Source organism: Geotrypetes seraphini, chromosome 1 (assembly GCF_902459505.1).
Source record: "Geotrypetes seraphini chromosome 1, aGeoSer1.1, whole genome shotgun sequence".
NCBI lineage: Eukaryota > Metazoa > Chordata > Amphibia > Gymnophiona > Dermophiidae > Geotrypetes > Geotrypetes seraphini.
Genome location: NC_047084.1, coordinates 119424741 through 119437830, shown reverse-complemented (window position 1 = coordinate 119437830; position 13090 = coordinate 119424741).

Sequence of the window (13090 nt, the reverse complement as noted above, 5' to 3'; positions counted from 1 at the left end):
CTTTGAGTGGTTCTTTGGAGACATCTAAGCAGAAAGTTTTAAAGGATCCAATTCACAGTGATGGCAGACCCACAAATGATTTCATTTTTAGATTTTATGATCATTAAATGTGGCAACCTGTTTCAGACCACTGTCTTCCATAAAAGTACGGATAAGAGCAAATTTTTGGATTTTAGCAGTTACCATCCATATGCCTTAAAAAAGAGCCTACATTTCTCTCAGTTTCTGAGGTATAGGAAGATTTGTTCTGATACCTGTGATTATAAGAACCAAGCGCACCATTTAAAGTCACAACTAATCAAGCGAGGGTACCGGGAGCCAATAGTGCACACTGCAAGGAAACGTGCACAATATCTTCACAGAGATTATCTGCTTGGCACTGCCAGATCACCAAGTAATGACTGGGTTCCCATCTGTGTTCTAAAACACAGTGTAGGGATTGATAGGGTGGTGGCCATCTTGAAGAAACATTGGCACATAGCCCAGCTCCATCAGTGCCTTGCATCAAACCCTCGCCTATACAATCTCAAGGAGTTTCTATGCCCTTTTGATTTTTCAAGTCTTCCTTATTCTACTGGAATGGACGGTAGTCATGGGAAGTGTGACTGATGTAAAACCTGTGAGTCCACCTTGTCACTAAGAAGTGTTTTTGAGCGTCCATCTAAAGGAATAAAGCATAAATTATGCCATGTTGCCCATTGTGGCACGGACCATGTTGTCTATGCAATTGTATGCCCATGTCCACAGGTGTATGTTGGGCAGACATCACGCCATTAAAGGACTCAGATTGGAGAGCAGCGCAGTAGCATCACCCATTTAAAGACTGATGAACCTTTAGTAGATCTTTGGATTAAAGCAAACCATGTGTTGGACCATTTAAAATGCGCCGCAATTGGCCAAGTTCAAACCCCCCCCCCCCATTAGAGGAAGGGACAGAAGATTATGACGGTAACAGAGGGAGCAGAAGTGGATCTTTAGGCTTGGATCCGAGGAACTAGTTGGATTGAACCCTAAGACTGAGTGGTGCCACTTTTTAAAAATCCATTCTATAAAGAAAGGGGTTTTTACTCAGTCATATAAAATATTCCCCTTTTTCCATTCATCATTTTGACATTTCTTTATGTTGGAAATGAACCCTAGGAATACCCTTGAGGGCATTGGGATATTACAGCATTGGATTTTGTAGTGACATTTGGTTTACAACTGTATTTGGGTCCACGTACATCGCGGCTTGTTATGTTCTCTTTTTCTCATTGGGTTGGGATGTGTGATGTCATTGGTGAATAGAGCTTATAAAACACACGTCAGATGCCGAACAGCCCTTTCTGTTTGGGCACTTTCAGCACATTTGTGATGGTTTGAGTGTAACTGGCTGGCCCGGAACCTTCTCCCCAACTTCAGAATTTACGTCGGGTGGAAGGCTTGTGAGCCAGCCGTGTGCAGCATGTGAGTTGCTCCACATGGCGTGGCCCATCCCTGTACGGAGTTGCTACTGGAGGGAGGGAGGTGAAGTATGTCTGCTCTGGCAAGGTGGCAGGGTCTGCTTCGGAGGTGGGGGATGGTGCAGCAGGCAAGCAGGGAGGAATCCCGGCGCTGGCGGCAGCAGCTTCAACAGAGGGCAGGCAGGGATCCCCGGCAGCGCCTATGGCTTCTGTGGATGGGCCGGCTTTGGGGTAGGGGGCACAAACTTGACACAGAAGGAAAGGAAGGGACATGAACAAGGGGGCAGTAACTTGGGACAAAGGAGGGAGGGAATAGAAAGGGAGAATTGATGGGCATGAGTGTGCGAGTGAGAGATGGTGCACATGGGAGTCACACCAGACCGCCATTTAACATTGGCGAAACATACTAACTCAGTGGTAAAAAAAAATGCTTTCTTGCATTGTGGAAATTAAGGACCATAAAAAAATATCTTGACCTTTTATCGTTCAGACTAATAGTACAGGCATTAATTTTATCCATTTTGGATTATTGCAAAATCATTTACTTGGGAGCTCCCAAGAAAATTCAAAGGAAACGGAGGTTAATTCAGAATACGGCTGTCTGATTGATCTTTGGTTTAAAAAAGAATGACCACATCAGTACATACTATCGTTTACTTCAGTGACTGCAGTTGGAGGCAAGAGTATTATTCAAATTTGCTTGTATCTGCTTTAAGCTGATATTGGGATTGTCTCCCGCTTACCTTTTTCCTCATTTTGTGTTGCGTAGACCATCAAGAGAAACTAGAAACTTCTATTTATTTGCTTACCCAAAAATTAATGGTTGTAGACATAAGACCTTCTTAGATAAGACCCTAGCATTTCAAGCTGGTAGGCAACAATCTTGGTTAGGTAGATGTATTCAACAAGCTATGCTGTTTTCGGAAATTAATTAAGACCACTTTGTTCGATAAATTTATTACCTAACAAGGGTTTTATTTGTTTATAATTGTATTTTTACTGAATTGTCTGTATTTTTACTGCATGACTGTATTTCGCTGATTGTCCAGCTCTTTTTAGTGTAAACCACCTAGAACTTTTGGTTATGGCAGTATAAAAGAATAAAGTTATTATTATTATTATAAGGAAAATTGGGCATAGAGAGAGAGGAGTGAGGTAGAGATGCATGGGGAATAGAAGGATGAGAGGGAGAAATCTTGGGCATAGTGATGGATGGAGAGATGTGGCATGGTGTTGGAGAGAGGTGATAGAAGGAGAAATGGGCATGGGGCTGGTGGGCAGTGGTGAAAAATGCTGTTCATGATCCGGGGGATGAGAGAGGGAGAAATGTTGGATGTGATAGTAGAGGGGGGTGGGAGAGATGCCTGGATCTCTCAAAACAGATGGACAGTGAGATAGAGAGGAAGACATATTGCCAATAGGGGTGGAGGGGAGAGGAAAAAAAATTGGATTCATGTTGGGACAGAGAGAGATGTTGGTTGGGGAAGGGAATGGGGTCTGGAGGAGAGGAAAGAAATATTGGAAATGCATCCAGAGACTCATGAAATCACCAGACAACAAAGGAAGGAAAAATGATTTTATTTTCAATTTAGTGCTGGTCTATATTTTGCACTATATTTTTCTATAGTTGTTACTGAGGTGACATTGCATATAAATGCTAATTAACATTTTCTCTGTGTACAGTACGCTTTGTTTTTTTCTTTTAATTTTATGGTTATCATTATGTATTAATAAGATTATTAAATTACATTAGTTACATTACATTACATTAGTGATTTTTATTCCACTTGTACCTTGCGGTTCAAAGCAGATTACATTGTAAGATAGCTGGACATTTCCAGGAGGTTGCATTAGATTGGGAAATTGCTGGTACAGGTTATAAATTGAAGAATCAGATTACATTACATTGGAGGATATATTAGGTTACGTTTCATTGTAAAATATTGATAGATAGCTGGTTTCAGGTAGGAGATATTAGGATTCAGGTTGATTAATTAGAAGATATGGTACCTGAGGAGTGGGCTATACCTAGGAAAAAATTAGAGACTAGGGAGAGAGGGAGATTAAGTTGGTTGAATGTACTTTTTGAATAGAAGTGTTTTGATTTCTTTTCGGAATGTTTTGAGGTCAGGTGTCGTATATGAAAAATGGATGGAAGAAACTCCTTTACAATTAGTCCTATTATTATGGGGGTGGAGCTTGGGCGGGGGTACTCGGTTGGTATTTGTTAGGCTTAGGGGGTACTTGGCTTGAAGAAGTTGAGAAACACTGTCCTAGATCATTGAGATCTCAGTTTGCAATGCGATGATCAATTAAAGCACTTGGGAAGACACAGACACCAGCTATCTCAGTAGCGGGCCCACGTTGGTGGAATACACTACCTGGATACTTGAGATTATGCAGGGACAAAATGTCTTTTAAAAAGCAACTAAAAACCTTTTTATTTGTTAAGGTTTTTTATTATGCATTTGGGGATTAATAATAGGAAGGAACCGTATATGCTGGGAGGAGAGAAGCTGATATGCACGGACGGAGAGAGGGACCTTGGGGTGATAGTGTCCGAAGATCTAAAGGCGAAAAAACAGTGTGATAAGGCAGTGGCTGCTGCCAGAAGGATGCTGGGCTGTATAAAGAGAGGCGTAGTCAGTAGAAGGAAGAAGGTGTTGATGCCCCTGTACAGGTCATTGGTGAGGCCCCACTTGGAGTATTGTGTTCAGTTTTGGAGACCGTATCTGGCGAAAGACGTAAGAAGACTTGAGGCGGTCCAGAGGAGGGCGACGAAAATGATAGGAGGCTTGCGCCAGAAGACGTATGAGGAGAGACTGGAAGCCCTGAATATGTATACCCTAGAGGAAAGGAGAGACAGGGGAGATATGATTCAGACGTTCAAATACTTGAAGGGTATTAACGTAGAACAAAATCTTTTCCAGAGAAAGGAAAATGGTAAAACCAGAGGACATAATTTGAGGTTGAGGGGTGGTAGATTCAGGGGCAATGTTAGGAAATTCTACTTTACGGAGAGGGTGGTGGATGCCTGGAATGCGCTCCCGGGAGAGGTGGTGGAGAGTAAAACTGTGACTGAGTTCAAAGAAGCGTGGGATGAACACAGAAGATTTAGAATCAGAAAATAATATTAAAGATTGAACTAGGCCAGTTACTGGGCAGACTTGTACGGTCTGTGTCTGTGTATGGCCGTTTGGTGGAGGATGGGCAGGGGAGGGCTTCAATGGCTGGGAGGGTGTAGATGGGCTGGAGTAAGTCTTAACAGAGATTTCGGCAGTTGGAACCCAAGCACAGTACCGGGTAAAGCTTTGGATTCTTGCCCAGAAATAGCTAAGAAGAAAAAAAAAAAAAAAAAAAAATTAAATTAAAAAAAAAATTGGGGTTGAATCAGGTTGGGCAGACTGGATGGACCATTCGGGTCTTTATCTGCCGTCATCTACTATGTTACTATGTTAGCTTAGCACTTTGAAAGCTATTTTAGATTGCTGTAAGTGTAAACTTTTACATGCTGCATGCTATTTTTTAGAAATGATATTTAAGATAGGTATGAAAGGGTTCTTATGACAAATATGTGTGTTTTATTGTTATCTACTTAGTTATTAAGTGGAGAAGAAATTTTAAAAATAAATCAACGTATCCAGCCATCTGATTGCAGGTTGTCCTCTTTGCCTGGTTCCTTCGATCTTCCCAAACATGACATCCTTCTCCAATGATCTTCCTCTTCTGACAATGTGACCAAAATAAGGCCGTTGTAACTTCATCATTTGGACTTCGAGTGACAGAGCCAGTTTGATCTCTTCCAGAATTGACTTGTTAGTTCTTTTGGCGGTCCATGGCACGCCTAAAATCTTTCTCCAATACTAAAGCTCATATGAGTCATTTAATGTAATCGTATATTCCAACTCTCCCATCTTGTTTCTTAGGCTTCTGGCATTTGCATATGCTGTAGATATTTCAAACAATGTTGATCATGTCTAGTTACAATTTGCTCTGTATTTAAGGAAACCTCATCTACCGTGGCCTATATTGCAATCTCGCTATCGGGATGCTCTGTCTTTCCTTTTATAATGATATCTTTTAGAGATACCTTGTTCCGAACCATGCTTTTTGGAGCCTTCCCCTAGGTTCTAGTTTACAAGCTGCTCTATCTCCTTTTAAAATGTTGATGCCAGCAGCCTGGTTCCAGCCTAGCTAAGGTGGAGCCCATCTTGGCGGAATGGGTTTCCCCCCTCCCCAGTATGTCGCCCGGTTTCTAACAAATCTAAAACCCTCCTCCCTGCACCTTTACCTCATCCATGCATTGAGTCTCTGGAGTAGAAAATGACACAGGAACTCAATTTTCCCGTCCTGCTTCCTCGAGTTTTGTCACTGTCTCTGCCCCATTCCTTTAAGCTCAGCCTTAACCGCACAAACTTCAAACACTTATGATTGTGCAGATGAGGACAGAGCTTGCAGGAATGGGGCAGGAAAAGAATTCATGGGGACGGGATGAGAAAATGAGTTACTGCGGGGAAGGGGGAAAAATTTGTCCCCGTGTCATTCTCTACTCTGGAGCTTTGCCTGTCTCTTGGGTTTTGCACGTGGAACAGGGAGCTCTTCTGAAAATGCTACCATGGAGGTTCTGAATTTTAACTTCCTACCTAAGAGTCTAAATTTGGCTTCCAGAACCTCTCTACTGAATTTCTCTATGTCATTGGTACCCAGCAGCAGGTCTCTCCCCAGCACTGACTAAAGCTTTATCTAGGTGACGTGTAAGGTGTGCTACCTTTGCACCAGGCAGGCAAATGACCATATGATACTCACATCCATCAGCCACCCAGCTATGAACATCCTCGGTGCGAGAGGACATTTTATGTACTCGTGAGCAGGTCCTGGCTATAGGATTACCTTCTACTTCACCAGTGATGCTGTCCTTTAAGAAAAACTCCTTCCTCCAAGGCAGCACAAAGCCTGCCAAATTGGAGGTGGGATGTTTCTACAACATCCTTGTAGGTCTCCTCTAGGAACCTCCGTTTCCCTCAGCTCCTCCAAGTCTGCTACTCTAGCCTCAGGCGATCGGGCCTGTTTCCTGAGTGCCAGGAGCTCTTTGCACCGTGCACACACATATGACCTCTCATCAATTGGGAGATAATCAAACATGTGACACATAGTGCAAAAGACTACATAGCCCCCATCTTGCTGCTGGGCTGCTGCCTGCATCCTAATATTGGTGATTTCTTTGTTGTTACTGGAGTTGGAAAATATACACTAAGGTCCCTTAAGATTGCTAGTTATATGTTAAATCAGTGTTCTCCAACTTTTTGACACCTATGTACTGGCGAAAATAATTATTTTGTGGACCGGCACCGGTCCGCGGAGCAGCAGTTGAAGAACACTGGGCTAAGTCGTGCCCATCTCCACCCAGTCTCCGCCCCAGACCCCGCCCCCATAATAGTACTAATTGTAACACAATTTTTTCCATTCATTTTTCATATATATATACACACACACACAATTGTATTAATAACACATAATGGTTAACCACAAAATTAAAATACATAAAGCACACTATATGCTTTTCAACATTCATTCCTACCAGAAAACAGATAACCCCATGCAAATGCAGGACCAAAAACTCAAAGATGCAAGATTCTGCAAGCACTACAAGCCCAGAGGAAAAGAAACAAATGCATTTCTTCCTGATCAGACAGCAGATGTAAATCAATCACTAAATAAAAAAACAAAAACATTCCCCCTACCGTTGTTGTTTCTCTCCCTCCATGTGCCTTGCCTTCTGGCCTGCTCCCCGGTGTTATCTTCATGCCGGTCCACAGTACGATCAATGCGGCATCTTCAGGCTGGCTTCCTGAGTGCTGCATTGCACAAAGCTGTGGGCAGCGGCTCCTCACGCACATCCCGCGCCTCATCTGGAAGCCTTCCCTCTGACGTTGTGACATCAGAGAGAAGGCTTTCGGGTCAGGCGCAAGCCACAGGTAGGAGCCTTTTCCCACAGCTTTGTGCACTGCAGCACTCAGGAAGCCAGCCTGAAGACGCCGCGTTGATCGCACAGTGGACCGGCGGTTGAAGAACACTGTGTTAAACTATGGTAATGTTTAATTTTTATTATTATTTTCCAGTGTTGTAATTGGTAGGTTACCCTCCCAGGATTTCTTAGACTATTTCTTAAGAGCTAATTACTATCAATTTGCCCCTTGGAATTAGGTCTTACACACATCCAGCAATGGGTACACATACAGCCTCAAGCACCTCTCGACTTGTGGGAGTGAAAAATGTGTTAATGCAGCAATCCGGCCTTGTAAGGTGTTTGTATGTAGGCAAGACTAAACATGAATTCAGGATAAGATTAACTGAGACATAGAAGAGACAGATCCAGAACAAACCTTTGGATGGACTTTCTAAGTTTAAGGCACATTCTTTCATAGAGTTTTCATGAACGGGAAATAATATAGACCAGCTACTTATTAGAACTGAACAACAAATTATTACTGAGCTGAACACCATCAAACCCATGGGTTTGAAGCAACAAACAGAATACTCTGCTTTGTTTGTGAAGACTTTTTTGCATGCAAATTATGGGGTCCTTTTACTAAGCTGTGTTAAGCCCCAACATATGCTTATCACAGGTTAAAAAGGCACCATCATGGGCTACACTCGGGCATCCCGCGGTGGTTCTGGGATCAGTGTGCGCTTCTCACATGCTACAAAAGAGTTTTTCTTTTTTAATGTGAAGGGCATGCTTGGAAGTGGACAGTAGGCACGTGTGCATTGGCGCAGCTGACCGACCGCCTACATAATTGGGAAATTAGTGCGTGACCATTCATGGGAAAAATAAATTGTGAAAGCAGAGAAAAAACAACAAAGGTGACTAATCGATATTCAGTCTCCTTTATTGATTGAAATGACTCGACACAATCGTGTTTGGCCCCAAAGGGCCTGCCTCAGGCGTCTGAATTCTGATGATAACTGAAGAAAAATGAAATCTCACGATCTTCTGTTCTAGATACTCTAATCCTTTATGGCAGCCCCTCAAACCTATATCAAATCACTTAATTTTTTCACTCTAAAGCCATATGATACTTCAATCGGTTGCATGTATTACTCACGGCATATGATACGAAGTTATTCAGAGTAGTGAAGACACAGGGGGATTGCGAAGATCTGCAACGTGATATAATCAAGCTTGAGAAATGGGCATCGACATGGCAAATGAGGTTCAACGTGGATAAGTGTAAAGTGATGCATGTAGGGAACAAAAATCTCATGCACGAATACAGGAAAGAGACTTGGGAGTTATGATCGACAAGTCGATGAAGCCTTCTGCGCAATGTGCGGCAGCGGCGGCAAAAAGAATGCTAGGAATGATTAAGAAGAGATTCATGAACAGATCGGAGAAGGTTATCATGCTGCTGTACCGGGCCATGGTGCGCCCTCACCTGGAGTACTGCATCCAGCACTAGTCGCCGTACATGAAGAAGGACAAGGTACTACTCGAAAGGGTCCAGAGAAGTGCAACTAAAATGGTTAAGGGGCTGGAGGAATTGCCGTACAGCAAGAGATTAGAGAAACTGGGCTTCTTCTCCCTCGAAAAGAGAAGGCTGAGAGGGGACATGATCAAAACATTCAAAGTAGTGAAGGGAATAGACTTAGTAGATAAGGCAGGTTGTTCACCCTCTCCAAGGTAGGGAAAACGAGAGGGCACTCTCTAAAGTTAAAAGGGGATAGATTCCGTAAGAACGTAAGGAAGTTCTTCTTCACCCAGAGAGTGGTAGAAAACTGGAACACTCTTCCAGAATCTGTTGTAGGGGAAAACACCCTCCAGGGATTCAAGACAAAGTTAGACACTAAACTGGAATGTACGCAGGTGAGGCTGGACTTATTTAGAGCACTGGTCTTTGACCTAGGGGCTGCCACGTGAGCGGACTACTGGGCACGATTGGTCTGACCCAGCAGCGGCAATTCTTATGTTCTTATGCTTATATACTCATCATCCAATCTGCTTTTATACTTTTTAACTTATTTTTATAAATATTATTTATTTTTTGCTTTTTGTAATCAAATTCACTCTTTTAAAATGCTACCTCTTCGGTTAGCTATAATAATTCATGTGAGAAAACCAAATAACTTAGCTTAAAGCCGTTTACTCTGGCTTGTGCCGTCAATGCATTAGTCTTGTGCTGGGAAGGGACTGGCCAACATGTTTCGCCCTTAAGCTTTTTCCAGATCAGCTCCCTCTTGAGAATCAACACGTGCCATCCCGACTCAGATTCTTATAAACACAGGTGTTGGGGGGAGGGGGTGTCTGGCAGGAGAGATTGGGCATCTCTCCTACCAGGGAGGCTAGGAGGGATCTCTCTTGCCGTGATCGTTACTGGTGCGAGGAGATAGGTTGCCTGGGCTACTGAGCATATCGCGGCAGCCGTGATCAGCTCAGTGGCCCAATTTGGAACTTATACCTGTTATGACTTGGTCTAAGTCAAAACATATAAGTTGCGTCTGGCAACCTGTCATCCCTTTTTGGTTATGGCTGCCAGATGACTAAGTCTAGGTCAGCCCACCTCCCGCCCTCTTTCAAAAACGCCTCTTTTCGCTCTAGGCGTTCAGAGGCAAGATAAAGGCCTAAGCTGGTTTTGGACACGTCTAAAACCAGTTTTGATTATCGGTACTTGGATGATCTGTCTTTTTGATCATCCAAGTACCGACTTAGGCCACTTTTTGTACATTTTTTTAAAATTATGAGCCCCCAAGTGCACAGCCTAGGAATACTCCTTGACTGCAATCTGTTGCTCTCCGACCATCTCTCTCAGGTGGTATCTTCCTCATTTTACTACCTACAACAACTCCTAAAAATAAGGAACTACTTTTCAGAATCTGACTTTGCCCAACCACTCTATGCCTTAGTACTCTCCCGCATGGATTACTGCAATGCGCTATTCAATGGTCTCATGGCCAAGAATGTACGATGGCTCCAGTGTGTTCAAAACACGGCACTCAGGCTTCTTAAAAACCTTTGTGCCCGTGACCCTGTCTCCCAGGCTCTAGCACCAGCTCACTGGCTACCTGTAGCCAAACGTTGTGTCTTCATGGGACTGATGCTAGCGTTCAAATCCATGCATGACCTGGCACCGGGCTATGTAATGGCTAAACTTCCTCCGTATTTGCCTCACCAGTCCTTCCACTCCCAGGATGAAATACACCTCAAAACGTCCCCTGGTCGTAACTACAAACTGCCAAACAACTGTCCTACTCCCACTTCATACCGAGCTACTGGAATCGACTGCCATCGCAGATCAGATCTCTTGAAGGACTCCTCAACTTTAGAAAAGCAATAAAAACATACCTCTTTATCTAATCCCCTTGCCCTTGATCCATGGACTATAAAGAAATGTACAGTATATTGGTAATTGAACTAGTATGTGTCACATAAGGATAACTTACTTTGTAAACCCTTGCACTGTAACTATGGCAAATCTAACCGGTAAACTGTATATGATGTATATTAATATCAGACACCTAACATGTGCCAACTTAGGATAAAAACTTGCATTGTAATCTTGTACTGAAATGGTGTTTGTTTAACCTGTAAACCCGTTCTGAGCTCTTTGGGGACAACGGGATAGAAATCAAATCAAATAAATAAATAAATAAATATCTCTATAGCTATTGGGCTCAGAGTGCCCCCTATAGGCAGTCTTTGGAACAATTGATGGCAAACTTTTATAATTACACACCATCCCACTGTTGATATACAGCAAGCAGAATTAATATAGAGAAAAAGGATTGCATGAACTCAAACCAAGGCTTAAAGGTTCCAGATTTCAATCACTGATCCTGAAACATCTCTCACAAAAGTGCTAGTGATCCGACTATACATAATACAAATTATGATGATCACCCATTAATAAAAGAACTTGGGGAAAATATCAATCAGTGTCAAACAGCCCAAGCCCGATGGGACCCGTTGCACTGCAGATAACCAGCTTCCTAAGGGGTCCAAGACTTAAAGGGGCCAGTAGACTTAAAAGGGTGGGTCAATAGTGTGGGCAGACTTGATGGGCTGTAGACCTTATCTGCCATCATCTTTCTATGTTTCTATATCTTTATTACTGCATGGTATGACCTCACCTTGAATACTGTTGTACTAATCACCTTTGTTTTACTTCAAACTCTGATTACAACACAAGCTGATGTGGTTAAATGAACACTCAGACCCGCAGCTGAGGTCCGGTGAAACAAGTTCACGGAGCAGCTGTTAAGGAGACCATCATTGTTGTTCACAGTCTCCTCCACCAAACAAAGACTAAATAACCACACATAAACTTGAAGAAAATAAAATAATAAATTTAACAGCGACTTAACTTTGAATGGTGTGGATGGTACACATAACTGCTCCGGGCTCCTCCGTTTATTCACAATACCGACCCCCCAACCTAGGTTTCACCCGCTGGCTTCTTCAGGAGGGGTACTACAATTACAAGATGACTCAAATCAACACTACACCACACAGCTTGCTAACTTAATAAACACTACATTTTGAAATACTCAATATAAACACTCTCTCTGCAACTTACCGGCACAAACACTCCATACTGCTCACACACGCACTGCTGACAAGAGGAACTTCCCAGCAGGCCACGCTTTAAATACACTCCCCTTTTGCTACCTGCTATGTCATCACTCCTTACATCATGAGTGAAAGGTTATAGTTGAAACCATTCAATATCATTATTTAATCCTGCGGGGGCCAAGGTATGCCATTGGAATATAAACTTCTGCTCTAAGTAGAGAAGATGTTGGGTAATATTTCCGGATTTTTTATGAGCACACATAAGAACAGTATATTGTAATTCCTCAATGGAGTGCTGTTGTTCAATCCAATGGCTAACTAGGGGGGCAGTAACACGTTTGCATCTTATGTTGCTCAAATGTTCGGCAATGCGAATTTTAATAGCACGCCAAGTATGTCCTATATAATATAGCCTACAAGGGCAAATAATACAATATATTACTGCAGATGACAAACAATTAGTTTCAATTATAACCTTTCACTCATGATGTAAGGAGTGATGACATAGCAGGTAGCAAAAGGGGAGTGTATTTAAAGCGTGGCCTGCTGGGAAGTTCCTCTTGTCAGCAGTGCGTGTGTGAGCAGTATGGAGTGTTTGTGCCGGTAAGTTGCAGAGAGAGTGTTTATATTGAGTATTTCAAAATGTATTGTTTATTAAGTTAGCAAGCTGTGTGGTGTAGTGTTGATTTGAGTCATCTTGTAATTGTAGTACCCCTCCTGAAGAAGCCAGCGGGTGAAACCTAGGTTGGGGGGGTCGGTATTGTGAATAAACGGAGGAGCCCGGAGCAGCAATGATGGTCTCCTTAACAGCTGCTCCGTGAACTTGTTTCACCGGACCTCAGCTGCGGGTCTGAGTGTTCATTTAACCACATCAGCTTGTGTTGTAATCAGAGTTTGAAGTAAAACAAAGGTGATTAGTACAACAGTGATTTATAAGCATCACCTTGGATAAATATATTCCCTTGCTGTTTTTTGATCTCACTTTGAATACTACATTCAGTTCTGGTCACTGTATCTCAAAAAAGATATAGCGGAATTAGAAAAAGTTCAAAGACACGTGACCAAAATGATAAAGGGGGCC